Consider the following 14,514-nt stretch of genomic DNA (forward strand, 5'->3'; position numbering starts at 1 on the left):
TGAAGAGGAACACCTGCTCCTTTAATGATCCCAACACAAAACAGAGACAGGAAGATCTCTTGAGGTTCTTTGGCCACCTTAGACAACTCAGCAAGTTCCAAACCGAGGTGGACAGTGGCTGAGGAACAACACTGAAGGTTCTCTTCTGTTTCCATATGCGTACGCTCACACACACTTTCTATTCTGAGATTACTGTCCGTTACACTGAGTTGTAATTAAAAAAAAAAAAGCAAAACACAAGAGCAGAAAAAGATCCTGTGTGCCCTCCCCAGCTTTCCCTGAGCCAATGCCTTGCAAAAGCATACAGGGCCTAGAGACGCGATCCTGAGACTAAGAGCACTTGCGGTTCTTTTAAAGGATGTGAGTTCGGTTCCCAGAACCCATGTCAGATGGCTGGCGACTCCCTATAATTCCAGCTCCAGGGTATCTGATACCCTGTTCTGGCTTCCACAGGTCCCTGCACACATATGAGCACACACATACACACGGTTAAAATTAAATGTTAAAAAATAAACCATTGTGCAACATTACAGGAAAAAACACAAGGCTCTCATTCAGATTACCCAGCTTCCCTTGCATGTGTGTGTGAAGCTGCACGTGTGTCCTGTGCACATCTTAACAGTTTTAACACATACAGGTTCTGTGTCTGCTGCAATGGCAGTCTTCAGAACATCTTCACTCCGATGATTCCCATTCTTCAACAAGCAACACCTTCTCTCTTCTGCCCTCCTCCATCCTTGGTCCTCCCTATCACTGACTGGCTCCTGGTCACCACTTACATCCACCTCCAAGCGGTCTTGTTTCCATTCCCTGGGCCTGCAGGGAGAAGCCGAGTCTTACAATGCAGCAGACAGTCATCGGCAAGGGTGTGTCGGGCAAAGGCTCAGTGTATCCCGCCAAACTGGCTAACTCAGCAGCACTGCTAGGCAGTCAGGGAAGCTCCTCTCCATTCCTCCCGTGCTGTGAGGCTCTGTCTTGTGAGAGTCTCACACCAAAACTGCATAAATCAGGAGCCTCGGAGCTAACAGATGCTTCAGATAAGCTGGCCCAAGACACTGCCGTCACAGAGGGGAAACTGAGGCAGGGGCAGATCACAGTGCCTGATGTTACTAGACATCCAGCCTTAACTCTGGTGATTCCGTCATCAGACCGTGCATTCTGCCATCAGCCAAGTGGTTTAGGAAAGGAGAAGGCCTCGGTTCCTCTCAGTTCCTCTCGGCTCCTCTCGGCTCCTCTTATCAGTGCCTCTAGGCTCCTGTTCTTTGATGCCAAGGGGTAATCACGGGAACACGGGACTTTGGTATATGATCTATAAACAAACACTCTGTCTTAACGCCAGCACTCATGAAGTCACAGGGTCCAGCCAATGAAGTCCTTGCCACAAGTCAGAACTGTCCAGATACTGTCACTCACAAAAATTTCATGTTCCTCCCACTTTACAGACAAGACAACTGAGGAACAAAAAAAGCCAGTCTATCTATGGCTGGTGTGATATGAACCCAGTCCCACTTTAAAGGCTACAATGGCTGTGTCAATTACACCTACACCCCATGATGGGGAAGCTCAGCCAATGCACATCTTTTACAACACTCTGGCCGGACCTGAACAAAGTACTCAGAGACTATTTGCAATTTTACCAGACCAAATATTAATCTTGGAATTTAACCATCGTTAAATTCATAGGATCTCCTAAGAAGAACGTTGCCCCCATGACAGCTGGAAGCAATTTTAGAGGACAATGTCCCCTCTCCCAGCAGAGTTTGTCCTCAGGTTTAGAGACATCATTTAGGGTTGGTTATAATTGGTATATGGTTGAGGGATGGGGGACAAATTTTATAGGCTCAGGGGTGTTCTAAAAAAAAAGCAGGGATAATTAGTGATGGGATAATAGATTGGTATTTGTGAGTTATTGTCTTTAGACAATTATATTGGTATCGATTCTTGTATATTGATACAAAGTTAAATTATATTGAATATTGTATGCATGTATGCTTCTACCTCTGTTTGAAACATTGTTTATGTATTGACATATATATTTGCCATATTGCAGTGTACATTTCTACCTCTGTTTAAGATACTTATATATTGTTCGTGTATTGATACATTTCTACCTCTGATTAAGATACTTATATATTGTTTATGTAATAATATACATTGTTTACATTTGAAGGTCATTGTCCTCGTTTATTGCACAGTTGTTTATTCTCTTAGTCTTTAAGTTAGATAGGTATTAAGAATTGTAGATCAATAGTCATCTATGTCTGTCATATTTATAGTTAGGCTAACCAGGTTCTTTAGATACATAGAGATTATATTCTGTATAGATAGTATAATCTTCAGCCTCTTCAAAGAGCTGTAGAAAGTGGCATTTAAGCTAGTTTAGAGTTCTGTGGTAGGGAGACACAATCGCTCCTGGCAACACTGATCTATTCCAGAGAGATTGTTGAGCACCAAAGACACTCCACTTGGAGCTTGTCTTCTTCTTGGCAAAACTGGCCTTTAGGCAAAAAAAAAAAAATCATACCTCGACCACTGACAGAGATACAGAGTATCCAAAAATGGATAAACAGAACTGTTAAATCTTGCCAAGACAGGGTAAGACAGTTTTGAAATATTTCTTGCTTTTAAAAATAATCCGTCAGTTACATTAGGCCTTAGCAAAAGTTGGTTGCCTCAACATTGCAAATGAGACTTCGGGTGATTGCCCAGGTAATCAGTTGTCTCTGTCATTTATTACACATTTTGGAAGTTTCTCAATTGTACTTCCTGGTTACTCAAGTAATATTACTTCCCTTCTCAGATCTTTGATGGAGTTAAAGATTAGATCATTGTAGCTACCCTCCTCATGATTTAGCTAAACTTAATTTCAATACATTATTTAGACTCCTTGAAATAGAATGCTTAGTAAAACTTTTGTTATGTGTTTCTTGCTTAATATTGTTTATTGCTTGTAATTTTATATTTGGTATCTGTTCCTGTTGTATATAGTTGTATTGGGTTTGGTTTGATCACATCTGGCTAGGATGCGGCTGCCTAGAGCCCAGGTAGATAAACAGGGCAGAGTGGGGGAGTGTTAATAGGTGCACGGGCTTTCTGCGCAGTGCTCGCCGGACCCGTTTGGACTTTGGACAGTCTACTCTGATAGCCTGAGTTTCCTCATCTTCAATTATTAAATTATATCTGTTCTTTTGAGCTGGTCTGGTTATTTAGTGTACCGATCGAATACGCCAATACTTACAACTCCAGGTCCCACCTTTATAACCAAACCCATTTCTCCTTCACAGAATGGGTACACAGCATTCTTGGCTTACCACTAAGGCTAGTTTCCCTTATAGCCTTAATACTCTCTTCCACCTCTTGCTGTGAGCTCAGGCCAGACAGCCATCAGCAGAGCAGCAAAGGAACTGCTGCCCACTGCTGGCTGATGGGTGCAGTGCCCCCGGCCATTTCTCAGGTCCCCTGGTAGAGAGAGCAAAGCCAGCCTCTGGCCCATTCTAAGGGACCAGTGAAGGCTCTTTCTGGAATGAAACAGACCCTCCATTCATAGACACCAAGTATCGCACGGAGAGTGGGTGGATCTGTTGATGTGGCTCCCTCAGGCTCCCCAAGGAAGCTTCCCCCAGCTTCCCTGGTGTAGCCAGCTGTAATTAAAAGCTTGGATATGAACTCTCCCCTTATCCCAAGGGAGAGTTTCCATCCCGATTCCTCCCAGGGTGGGATCCGAGGCCTGTCAGAAATGGAGCGGAACCCCTGGAGAGACTATAATCCACAATTCGCCCGGGGTGACACTCTTCTTTGCTGGTCGGAAATGTGATCAGTCCCAAGGCAAGATGGATGTGTTCCTGGATGAACAGTCTGCCTCTCTGTTCACACCTAGACAGGTATCTCGGGCCCCAGTATAACCTGCAAGCAAGAGTAGCCACGTAAGCTCAGAGTGATAAAATACTACGCCACGTGTTTCCGCACAAGTTCAACTCAGGGTTTTGTTAGCTAACTGCTAAAATGTTCAGCCATTGGCTGCCAGGTCTTTGGCCAACTGGCTGTCCCACACAACTACAGAAACACTGCCCAAGAACAAACAGCATTGGCTTGGAGCTGGTGAGAGATTTTTTTTTTCCCACCAGAGTTGATCTTTATCTCCAACAATGTGCCCAAGACATAATACATTTGTCAAAACTCAAACAACTCACTTAAAATGAAGATTCAGAGCTGGGGCGTCAGCTCAGCAGTTAAGAGCATGTACACTGTTCTTAAAGAGGACTTGAGTTCAGTTCCCAACATCCAAGTGGCCTGTCACTCCAGCTCCTGAGGAGCTGATACCCTCTTCTGGCCTCCACCAGCACACACGAGAGAGAGAGAGAGAGAGAGAGAGAGAGAGAGAGAGAGAGAGAGAGAGAGAGAGAGCTTTAAAATAAAAACAAAGTATTTTTAAGAGGGATTCAACTGTATGTGAGCATTGCCTGAGGGTTTTGGGTTTGTTGTTGTTGTTGTTTTGCCTGAATGTTTTTTGGATTTGTTTGGGGTTTTCCTCCATCTAAGGGGATTCACCATTGGCCTTCTATTTATGGCACACTATCTGGGGAAACCGTGGTGAATAGCACCATCAACAACCTTTCCTAGGCTGGTGTTCACTGGTGAGCCTCCAGCTGTGGAGTGTCCCCCAGGCTCCCAGAGTGGGGGAAAGTCCCCCTCTGCCCAGCACTCACCACCAACATCACCTCCACTTCGTCCCTTTCCCCTGGTGGTGGTGCTGAAATGGGCAACTCAATGGCCAGATATATTGTGAGAAATCAGAGCACACAGGTGAAGTGAGGGGGCTTGACTGTGCTCCTCTTTTCTCTTGTGGTTTTTCCCCCCTCGCCTTCTTTTCCTAGCTGCCTTTTCTGATCCTTTAGACCATTCTGATTCCGTGGATAACAGCATCCCAGATGAAAGGTCCCAAATGTCATCCAAATGCTAATCATTTCGAATTTCTGTCCTCCCCTGACTTTTCTGTAACTAAATTGGCAGGTGTGTAGCCAACTGCCTGCTCAAGCCCTGGCAATAAACACAGAACAGGCCACTCGCTCTTCCAAAAGCCCACATCAGACTCCACAAAGCTCTCTTCCCAGTTTTCCCCATCATGGCCTGTGAAAACCCCAGGCTCCCTCTCCTCCTCCCCTTACCCCCTCATTCATGCCCATCCGTCGAGGTTCTTGTTCCTGCAGTCTGCTCTGACTTCAGCTCAGTAACTAAGAAGGGTGAGCTGCCTTCTGCTTCAGATTCTACACTGGCTTCCATCTCCTCTAGAAGAGTCTAAGTCCTTGCTAGGACCTGGAAGCCCCTCCATGACGGAACCCCCCCGTTTGCTGGGCCTCACTTTGCTCCAGCTCAGGCTGTCCCTCACACTGCTTTCCTTGCTCCAGTGCCTTTGTTTTTGCCATTGAAATGCCTGCAATGTACCCCTGCCACTCTAACCCACTGTACCTGCAGGACTTTCTCCCACTCTTCCCTTGGTGTTTGTCCCAATGTCACTGAATCAAAAGAGACTTCCTGGTCATCATACACAGCAGGCACCCACCCCCGAACTTTCCCCAACCCTCATCTTCCTTTACGACACCTTGTATGCATTCACTGCCCACCCCACCCCCCATGCTGGCACTAATGCCCTGTGATCTTCTCTGGTTCACCACTGTTTTCCAGGGACCCTTTTGCTCCCAGGTTCCTGCTGCATCCTTACCCTGATTCTGTTGGCGCCTCCTAACCTGGGGTCTTCTTTCTGTCCATCTCTTGGCATCACCCTACCTCAGTCTCATCTCTCCCAGGAATTCTCCAGAATAAAACCCAAGTTCCCAGACATCATCTGTGCATCTGCCATTGTATCCATATCATCTGATCCACATTTGCCCCTTACCTCTGAATCCTATAGACTCATGGTTGTCTGGTTGTCCTGTCAACCTCATCACAAAGCTCACATGGGATGAATGATGGGGTCACTCTGTCTGTAATCTCCACCTGCTCAAAGCCAGAAGGGACTCACTTTGTTTGAGTTTAAACTTGGGCCAATGGATCACTCAGAGAGAGTTTCTCCCAGTATTGAGGGCCCAGCCTCCAGGTTAGCTGGCCTGGAAAATGAGTTTATTCCCACCCCAAATGTGGCGTTGTCTAACCGGTAATCAATGGGACTGTTGTGCAAGAGGTCTCTGACCCAGCAGTTAGAGAACAGTAGCTCTGTAGATACACAGATCCCCAGACATACCTCTCAGCGTCAGAGAGTGGGGAACATGTCTCGCTCTCTGCCTCCTCTTCCGTCTCCCCCACTTTTCCTCCAAGCAATCTGGCCCATCGGGGGAGGCTGAAGATACTGCTTTTCTTCCTTCCCTATTAAATCTGACATGCACCTTCTGGTCTACCGTAGCAGAAATGGCTGGTGGCCCACATCACCTTGTTTAGAGGCTCTATATTCAGTGTGGTGTCTGAATTGCCTTCTGGCTTGTTCTAGCACGAAAGGCACCGTGCTTCACTCCAAATGTCCTTGGCATGCTGAGGGCTCGGACAAGCCAAGGCAGCTCCAATCCACTTTCAAGAACGGCACTTCTCAGGGGGCACAACCTGGTCACGACCGCATGACGCAGAGTGTATAGAGGTGAGATCCTTGAGCAAGGCCACACAACCTGGACTCCTCGGGGGGGGGGGGGGGGGAGCTAAGATGCTGCTGATTGTTGACTTGAGGTTACTTCCCCTCCGCCCTCCTCCCCTGTCACCTCCAACAGAGAGAAAGCTTCAACCAGAATACATTTGAATGGCAAAATAATTTATGCTTAATTAGTGTGCTAGATTTAAAATTAGAAGTTTAAATGCACAATCAATGGATTGTTTAATCTCATTGTTTTGCCACTCATTAGCCATTCTTTCTAGATGTCTGTGACAAGAGAGTGTTCTCCTTATTCCCAGGGTCCCCTTTCCTCTCCTGCCCATAAATTATGCCAGATTAACCTTCCTCAAACAGCATTCTTCCAGGGTCACAAGATGCCTTCACAAACTTGGATGGTTTCTCATTGACAGCTGATCCCTGATACTGGGGTCCCAGCCTACTTCCCAGGGTCCACTGCCCAAGGTCACATGGTCACAAGGTGCCTTTCACCTCAACTAGCTGGGCTGCACCTTCCTAATGCAACCAATTCTGGGACACTTTGATACAGTTCCTCATGTTGTGGCAACCCCACAAAGCATAAAATTATTTTTATTGTTAATTCATAACTGTAATTTTGCTACCGGTGTGAATCATACTATAAATATTTGTGATTTCTGATGAGATTAGGCGACCCCTGTGAAAGAGCCATTCAACCCCCAAAGGGGTCACTAGCCACAGTTGAGAACTATGGGTCTAGACAAACGCATTTCATCTTCCAAAATCCTACTCATTTCTTGACTTGCAGATCTGACTGGCTCACTCATCTCTCTGACCCTCCTGAGTTCCTGCTGTTTCTAGTTTTCCAGCTCTGGACCCCAACACTGCAGCCTGCTCATGGCAACTGACTTTCACTTCTGCTTCAGCGGAATAGAAGAAGCCCTGAGAACTCTCTCACCAGTCTGGATGGGGAACAACCACGTCTCCTCTCTCCAGCATCAGGGCGATGTCTCTACCAGTGCCCCTGGCTCTCAGGTCATCTGCTCCTTTGTCCCATTCTAGACTTCCTCTCTTTGCACTACTCTCAGTGGAGCGAAGTCCCTCTCAACAGGCTTCCACCGTGTGGGGACACACACACTCATCTCTGTACTGTCTCGCAATGCCTGATCAGTATTTTCTTCTCCAAACCTGGTCTCTGCACGAACACCTGCTCTCAGAGTCTCCCATTCACGTCTATGTTACTGCTTGCATTGAGTTGCCACACTCCATCTCTGGCCAGTCTCTTCCACTGCCTGTGGAGACCCCTGCTCTCTGAGTCCAAGTGTCAAGCATCACCATGGCAACAACCCTGTCCTCAGCATCTTTTCTCTCACGTTCTCTATGTTCAGCAGGGAATCTTATGTACTGATGCCCTGTACTTGTTCTCCCAGACAAGGGCGGCTTTGAGTTCCCATCTCACAATATAAGTGTTTCATCTTTGGAGTCCAGAGGCTAAAGGTCTCCTCCCATGGGTGTGACTAAGGAAATCCTTCCCCTCCTCCTGTCTCTCAGTCACACATGTGGAATTGACCCTTGTCCCTTCTTTGTCCAGCAGCCACCTTCTGGATGACTTTCTCTTGCATTTAGTGACTCCTTCAACCATGAGAAAGCCACATCTTACAGGAAAACCATTCTATATTATCTATAAAATAAATGTCCATCTAAAAACACGCTCTTGCAAAAAAAAATTATACAAAAATGCCTGGACCAGCCAGATGAGAAACCTCTCAAGGAAGAGGCTTACAGCTTGTTAGAACACCTTACAGAGGAGACAGCGGTGGGTCCGCAGATGGTAGGAACACACCTTGCCAGGGGAAACACTTAGATAAGCACAGCTATGGCCTCTGCTTAAACCTCAACCTCACTCCAGAACCGCAAAGGTAGACTTGTGTGTGTCGGGGGTGGGGGTAGGGGTCATTGGATCTCTCTGCTTTTCTTGTGACCACACTGAATTCATCTATTTCTGCTTTTTGCTTATTTTTTAAAAAACTCAGATTTAAAAAAAAAAATCCTGCAAATCTTTCCCATAAAAAGTACATCCTTGACAAACAGTGATCAAACTCACTCTTCAATCAGTTTAACACAGAGTTTCATTTAACAATAAACAGTAAGCAAATTTCCGTGCCATTAAATCCCCCACCATCACAACGCTCTCACAGCGACCCTGAGCCTTGCTTCGGCCTACTGAACCAATTCCCTCTTGTGGGTATTTGGGTTGGTTCCAGATTGCAGGGGGTTCATCAAGCGACTCCTCCCAAAGAAAAATGTTCCCTGGAGGAAGGACTCGCTCTCCTGCAAATGACAGTTCTCCAGCTCAACAGTTTCAAGACCCACCATCCACTGAGGACAACCGTGACTCCTGCTCCATCCGCGCTCCCAACCACAGTCTCCTCTTATCATTGAGCCACTGCTTTTCCACTCATTCTGCAACATTTTCTGGGTCTTTCTCATAAATGTATTCTTTTAAGAAAATAATAAGAACAACAGCTTCGGGGCCTGGAGACGCAGCTCAGTGGTAGACGGCATGCAGCAGATGAGGTGTTGGGATTTATCCCCTGCATCAGCTATTCACAGAACTGGCACCATTTTCTTACAAGCTGCAAACACTTGTTTAGCAATGTTAATGTTGATGCAGTCACCGGGCTCTTCCGCCTTTCTCCCGGCATCATTTCCTATGCATGCTACTGACAGTAAATTCAGATTGCATGCTCGCTATGTCCTCCAGACCACGTGCATGTCCAGCTCAGGTGGGTTCAGGCCTTCCTTTCCTAATTTAATGTCTCCGTTAAATTTGCGTTCCTTTACATACTGGTGAGATTGGTATTTCCCCTTCCTGGTGAATTAGCTGTAAATGTCCTTGGTCCCTTTTGCCAGGGCTCATCTGTTGCCATCCCACATAGCTCTGCAGTCAGCACACACTTGGTAGAGTGGAGTTTTCCCATGGCGTTCTTTTGTTAAATTCCCTCAACGCTGATGTGGTTTGTTTTGCAGGGGTCCCTCCTCACACCTTGTCCAATTTGCTACTTTGTTGGTCTATAGAAATGTTATTGTTTTTGTCATTCAGAGGCATAATAGTCTTGCTTACTGAACATTTTATGAGTTCTAATAAATACGTTTCCGTTATCTGCTTGTGTTTTCATCTCTGTGTGTACAGCATGCATAGGCATGAGTGTGTTCATGTGTATCCCTACATACGTGTGCAGATGAATCTGGAGGCCAGAGGCTGACATTGGTGTCTCCCTCAACCTCTCTCCAGCTTTTTTTTTTTTGAGACAAACCCTCTCAATAAACCCAGACCTCACGCATTCATCTAGACTTGTCCAGTTAAGCTTGAGGGATCCTCTTGCCTCTGCTTCCCCAGCACTGGGACAGCAGGCACACATCATTACCCTGGCTTTTGACCTGTGTGCTGGGAACCTAATCACAGGGCCTTAGGCTTCTGCAGCAAGCATTTACACACTGAGACAACTCCAGTCAGTGCTTGTATTTTCTAACCAACCATACCATCTGCAGATAGTGATTGGTCATGGTGGATTTTTTTAAATATTTGTGTGTGTGTCTGTATGTGTGTGTGTGTGTGTGTGTGCGTGCCATGTTATAAGGAGTCTTCAGAGGTCAGAAGAGGCATTAGATTCCCTAGAACTGGAGCTACAGACAGTTGTGAGCCAACATATGTGTGCTGGGAACCGAATCTGCGTCCTCTGCAAGAGCAGTAAGAGCTCTTGGCCACTGAGACATCTCTCCAGTCCTGTCATTTGGGATTTTTAGGATATGCATTGTTCTTATCTCCTATTTCTGTCCTAGCCCAATTTCTAAACCTTCTCGCAGAAGGGAGAGCACTGCTGGGGTCCTTTTGACCTCACGTTCCCTCACGCACAAAGTCGCAACTAGGAAGTTGCATCCCTGCATCCCTGCGACACTCCCGGATGCTCCTGGCCTCCATCTGATCTCTCATGAATTTCCTTGGCAAGGATTTTATTAAGAGCAATGAGTCTGCTTATGTGGCTTTGTCCCTTCTGGGTTCTCTTTGGTTCTTACTAAGAAGTATCTTTTGCTCCTTTCGCTTCCTAGGAGGGGCCAGCTTGAGTCAGGCATGCGAGGAGGAAGCAAGCCGGCAGTGACTGAGAACGTGGTCGTCTAATTCAGGGATTGCTAGAAAGATCATCTGGCTTCAGATGGGAAGCGGCATTCTGCAGATGGCTTCATCAGTAATGAGGCTGACACTCTGACCCCCTAGGTCTGGAGCTGCCTTTCAATTGGTTCCAAACCAAGGCAGTCAGGAAATGGGGACAGTGAGCTGCTTTATTTTCCCTTTTGACAGGAGCGAAAAATATGTCCCCACATCAGCTAAGACACTGGCTGTTACTTCCACAGAGACAGTCACCCACACTTTTATTCTAGTTTACTGCAAGATGTTATAAGAAATGGATATTAAAGATTAAAAAATGGTGTTGTCAAGATTTGTTTTTATTATTTTCAATTGTGTGTGTATGTGTGATCATAGGAGTTATGTTCACCTGAATGCAGGTGCCCATGGAGATCAGAAAAGAATGTCAGATTCCCCGGAGCTGGAGTGACAAGCAACTGTGAGCTGCCATCTGGGTGCTGGGAAATAAACTCGGATCTTCTGGAAGAAAAGCAACAATGCTAGCCAATTTTACATCAGCTTGACACAAGCTAGAGTCATCTGAGAGAAGATGGCCTCACCTGAGAAAATGCCTCCATAGATTTGGTATGTGGGGCATTTTCTTAATTAATGACTGATTTGGGATAGACGACACAGCCTACTGTGGAGGGTGCCACCCCCAGGCTGGTGGTCCTGGGTTCTGTAAGGAAGCAGGCTGAGCAAGCCATAAGGACCAAGCTAATAAGCAGCACCCCCCCCCCATGGCCTCTGCTTCAGCTCCTGCCACCAGGTTCCTGTCCTGTCTGAGTTCCTGTCCTGACTTCCTTCAGTGATGGACAGTGATGTGGAAGTGTGAGCCGAAAAAATTTCATCCCCAAGTTGCTTTTGGCCATGGTGTTCCATCATAGTAACGGTCACCCTAACTAGGACATGTAGTGTGACCCCAGGCAATGATTTCTTGCCCATGTCCTCGTGAGCTAAGTGGGGACACAAAAGTTTCTGCCCCTGAGCTCTGAGAAAATCAAGTGCAGTGATAGCCGCGGGACTTCAGAAACGTGCAATCACGTGCCAGAGCGCTCATCTGCCTACTGTAGGGTACAGTTTGCTATGTTCTCCACACAGCCAGGGCCTGGCCTAAGACAGGATTCAGAAGGGATTTACAGGCGAAGTGTGGATTTACAGCCACCTTTCAGGAGGCTGAGGCAAGAGGGTCACCATGAATTCCAGACCATTCCAGACTACCGAGTGAGACCCTGTCTCAAAACAGTAAGTGGAATGTAGGAGCTGGCTCTTACAAAGTCAGCTGGGGTTCCTGGATAGGGGATGCTCGAGGCCAAAGAAAAGTTAGATGAAAGAAGCAGAAGACAGGATAGAATCGAGAGGTTTGTCTGGTCATGACAAAGCAGCCTAACAGCCCAGGGTTTATTTCAAAACTTGCTTATATACAAAAGCAGAACAAAGCACAGCACAGACAGTCGGTCAGTATCTAACCACAAGACCATTCCTGTCCTTGAGTGAGCAGCCTCCTCTCCAACATGTGCTTGCTGCTCGGAAGCAGCCTCGCTTTCTCTCTTGATGTTCCTGAGGTTTGTCATCAGCAGTACATTGTCTACTAGATAGAGTGTTCTTTTCTCACGGGCGAAATCAGAAGTTCCTCACAGCCCTCAAGGTTATAGGAAAAAGCAGAACAGGCAGGCTTGTACTCAAATGACTTCTTTAAGTCAGAAATGACTCCAGATGGAAACTGAGTCACATGTGGGCTCCCACAGTGGGGTAGTGGAATTGGTAGTGGAATTGGTAAAATCCAGGTGTTTGTTCTCAAGAACACACCCTCACCTCTATCTAGGCAGCCTGATGCTTAGGCCTTCAAGTCAAGCCCCTCAGGACAGAAGCTCCTGCCAGAGTCACCCGACATATCTAACATGCCTGGCTGGTGTCACATGCCATCAAAACATGGGGATGAGTAAGTGGCCTTGCTCCCTCAGTGCATAAATGGTCGCCATGGAAACCACTCCTCCACCCACAAAGCTGATGGGCGAGTCAATCCTGCCACAGAACAGTGGGGTTCACTCTAACACCTTGGTTGAAACTGTTGCCCTTGAAAGGTGTGAAAGACACAGCTAGAAAGAATCAGAGATTTCCAGCCAGACTGTAAAGCTCCTGGCTCCCCCACCTCTCACTACAGGAAACCACTATATTAGCCACTAGAAAGATCAATCAGACCCTTCTTCGTTGCTATAACAAAATACCCGGAGCAGGTGACTTTATAAAGAAGAGCGTTCTCCTGTGTATCAAAGTTCTAGAGGTACAATGTCAAAGGTCTTATCTAGTGATGGCCTTTTTGTTGGTGGAGTCCCAAGGTGTCATGTGATGAGAGACAGGGAGCATTGTGTGTGTGTGTGTGTGTGTGTGTGTGTGTGTGTGTGTGTGTATGTGTGTGTTCCTCTTACAAAACCAGACTCAATTATGGAGCCTACACTCTAGTGGCTTTTATCTTAACCACTTTACCTTGAGCTGGGTGTGATGGCTCATGCCTGCAGCCCTAGCACTGGGAGATTGAGGCACGAAGATGGCAAGTTTCAACCAGACTGAGCTAGATAGACACACCTTGTGTCACAATCCTTTCAACCCCCTAGAATTGGCGAAGTTTAATCATAAATGCAGACAGACAAAGGTCCGAGGAGATGACTCAGGCAACACAGTGCCTGCCACACAAACTTGAGGACCTGAATTCTCTGGCACCCACATAAAAGCTGGGCGTGGTGATGAGCACATACAACCCCAGTCCTGGAGGTGACAGACACAAAGCTTACTGATCAACCAGGCCAATGAATCAGTGGACTCCAGGATCAGTGAAAGACCCTGTCTCAGGAAATAAGATAGAATCATTGAAAAACTAAAGACACCCGATGTTGACCTCTGCCCTCCCCAAACATGTATGCACACCCACAACATGCATGCACATACACACAAGTGTATACAGACACCACATACATACAAAGAGGAAAAAAAAACAGTTCCATCAAATATGGGGCTTTCGTCGCCACCAGTGATTGTTTTAAAAGTTAAAAGAGAACAAGGAAGCTCTCCCTGCTTTAGAGGAAGCCAGGATCCACCTGCCATGATGGCCTTACGTGTTGTGCACCTTTCAAAGACAACCACTGAAGGAGAGAGGGACATCCATGGTTTCTAAGGAGAAAGTGGGGGCGGGGGAGCTGATGGTACTGGGTTTCTTTCTCATATTATGAGGGAATGCGGTGGGGGACAAGGGAAAGTTCATCCGAGAAAGAAACCAAGATGAGAAATTTTCATACTGAAATAAAGAAATGCATGTTGCCTTAAATATAATTTGTGTTAGTTACATTTCAATTCCTAATTTATACATCACGGGCTTGATAAAGGATTACATTATAACAAAATTAGCCAGGATCATTAGCATAGTGTGTGTGCCGCTGATTAACCACCCAGCAGATCGCTGGGTAATTAAGATCGGCGAGGGCCGTATTTTGAGACATTGTCATCCTATTATCTGCCTAACAAGTGCCGGGCCCTCGCCTCCCTTCTGATTTGGGGTTGGAAAGCAGCTTTGTACAATGCCGCTGTGTCTCTACATTCCTTCCTCCACTTTCACTAGTCCCTGTGGCCACTCAGCAGCCACATAGCAAATGGCCTGCATGTGGGGGCACAGACTCATGACCCTGATGCCAGGGCTGGGGATAGAGCACTTGCCTAACCTGCA

This window comes from Microtus oregoni, unplaced genomic scaffold (assembly GCF_018167655.1).
Source record: "Microtus oregoni isolate MIOR12 unplaced genomic scaffold, Mior012 000004F_ref0000308, whole genome shotgun sequence".
Taxonomy (NCBI): domain Eukaryota; kingdom Metazoa; phylum Chordata; class Mammalia; order Rodentia; family Cricetidae; genus Microtus; species Microtus oregoni.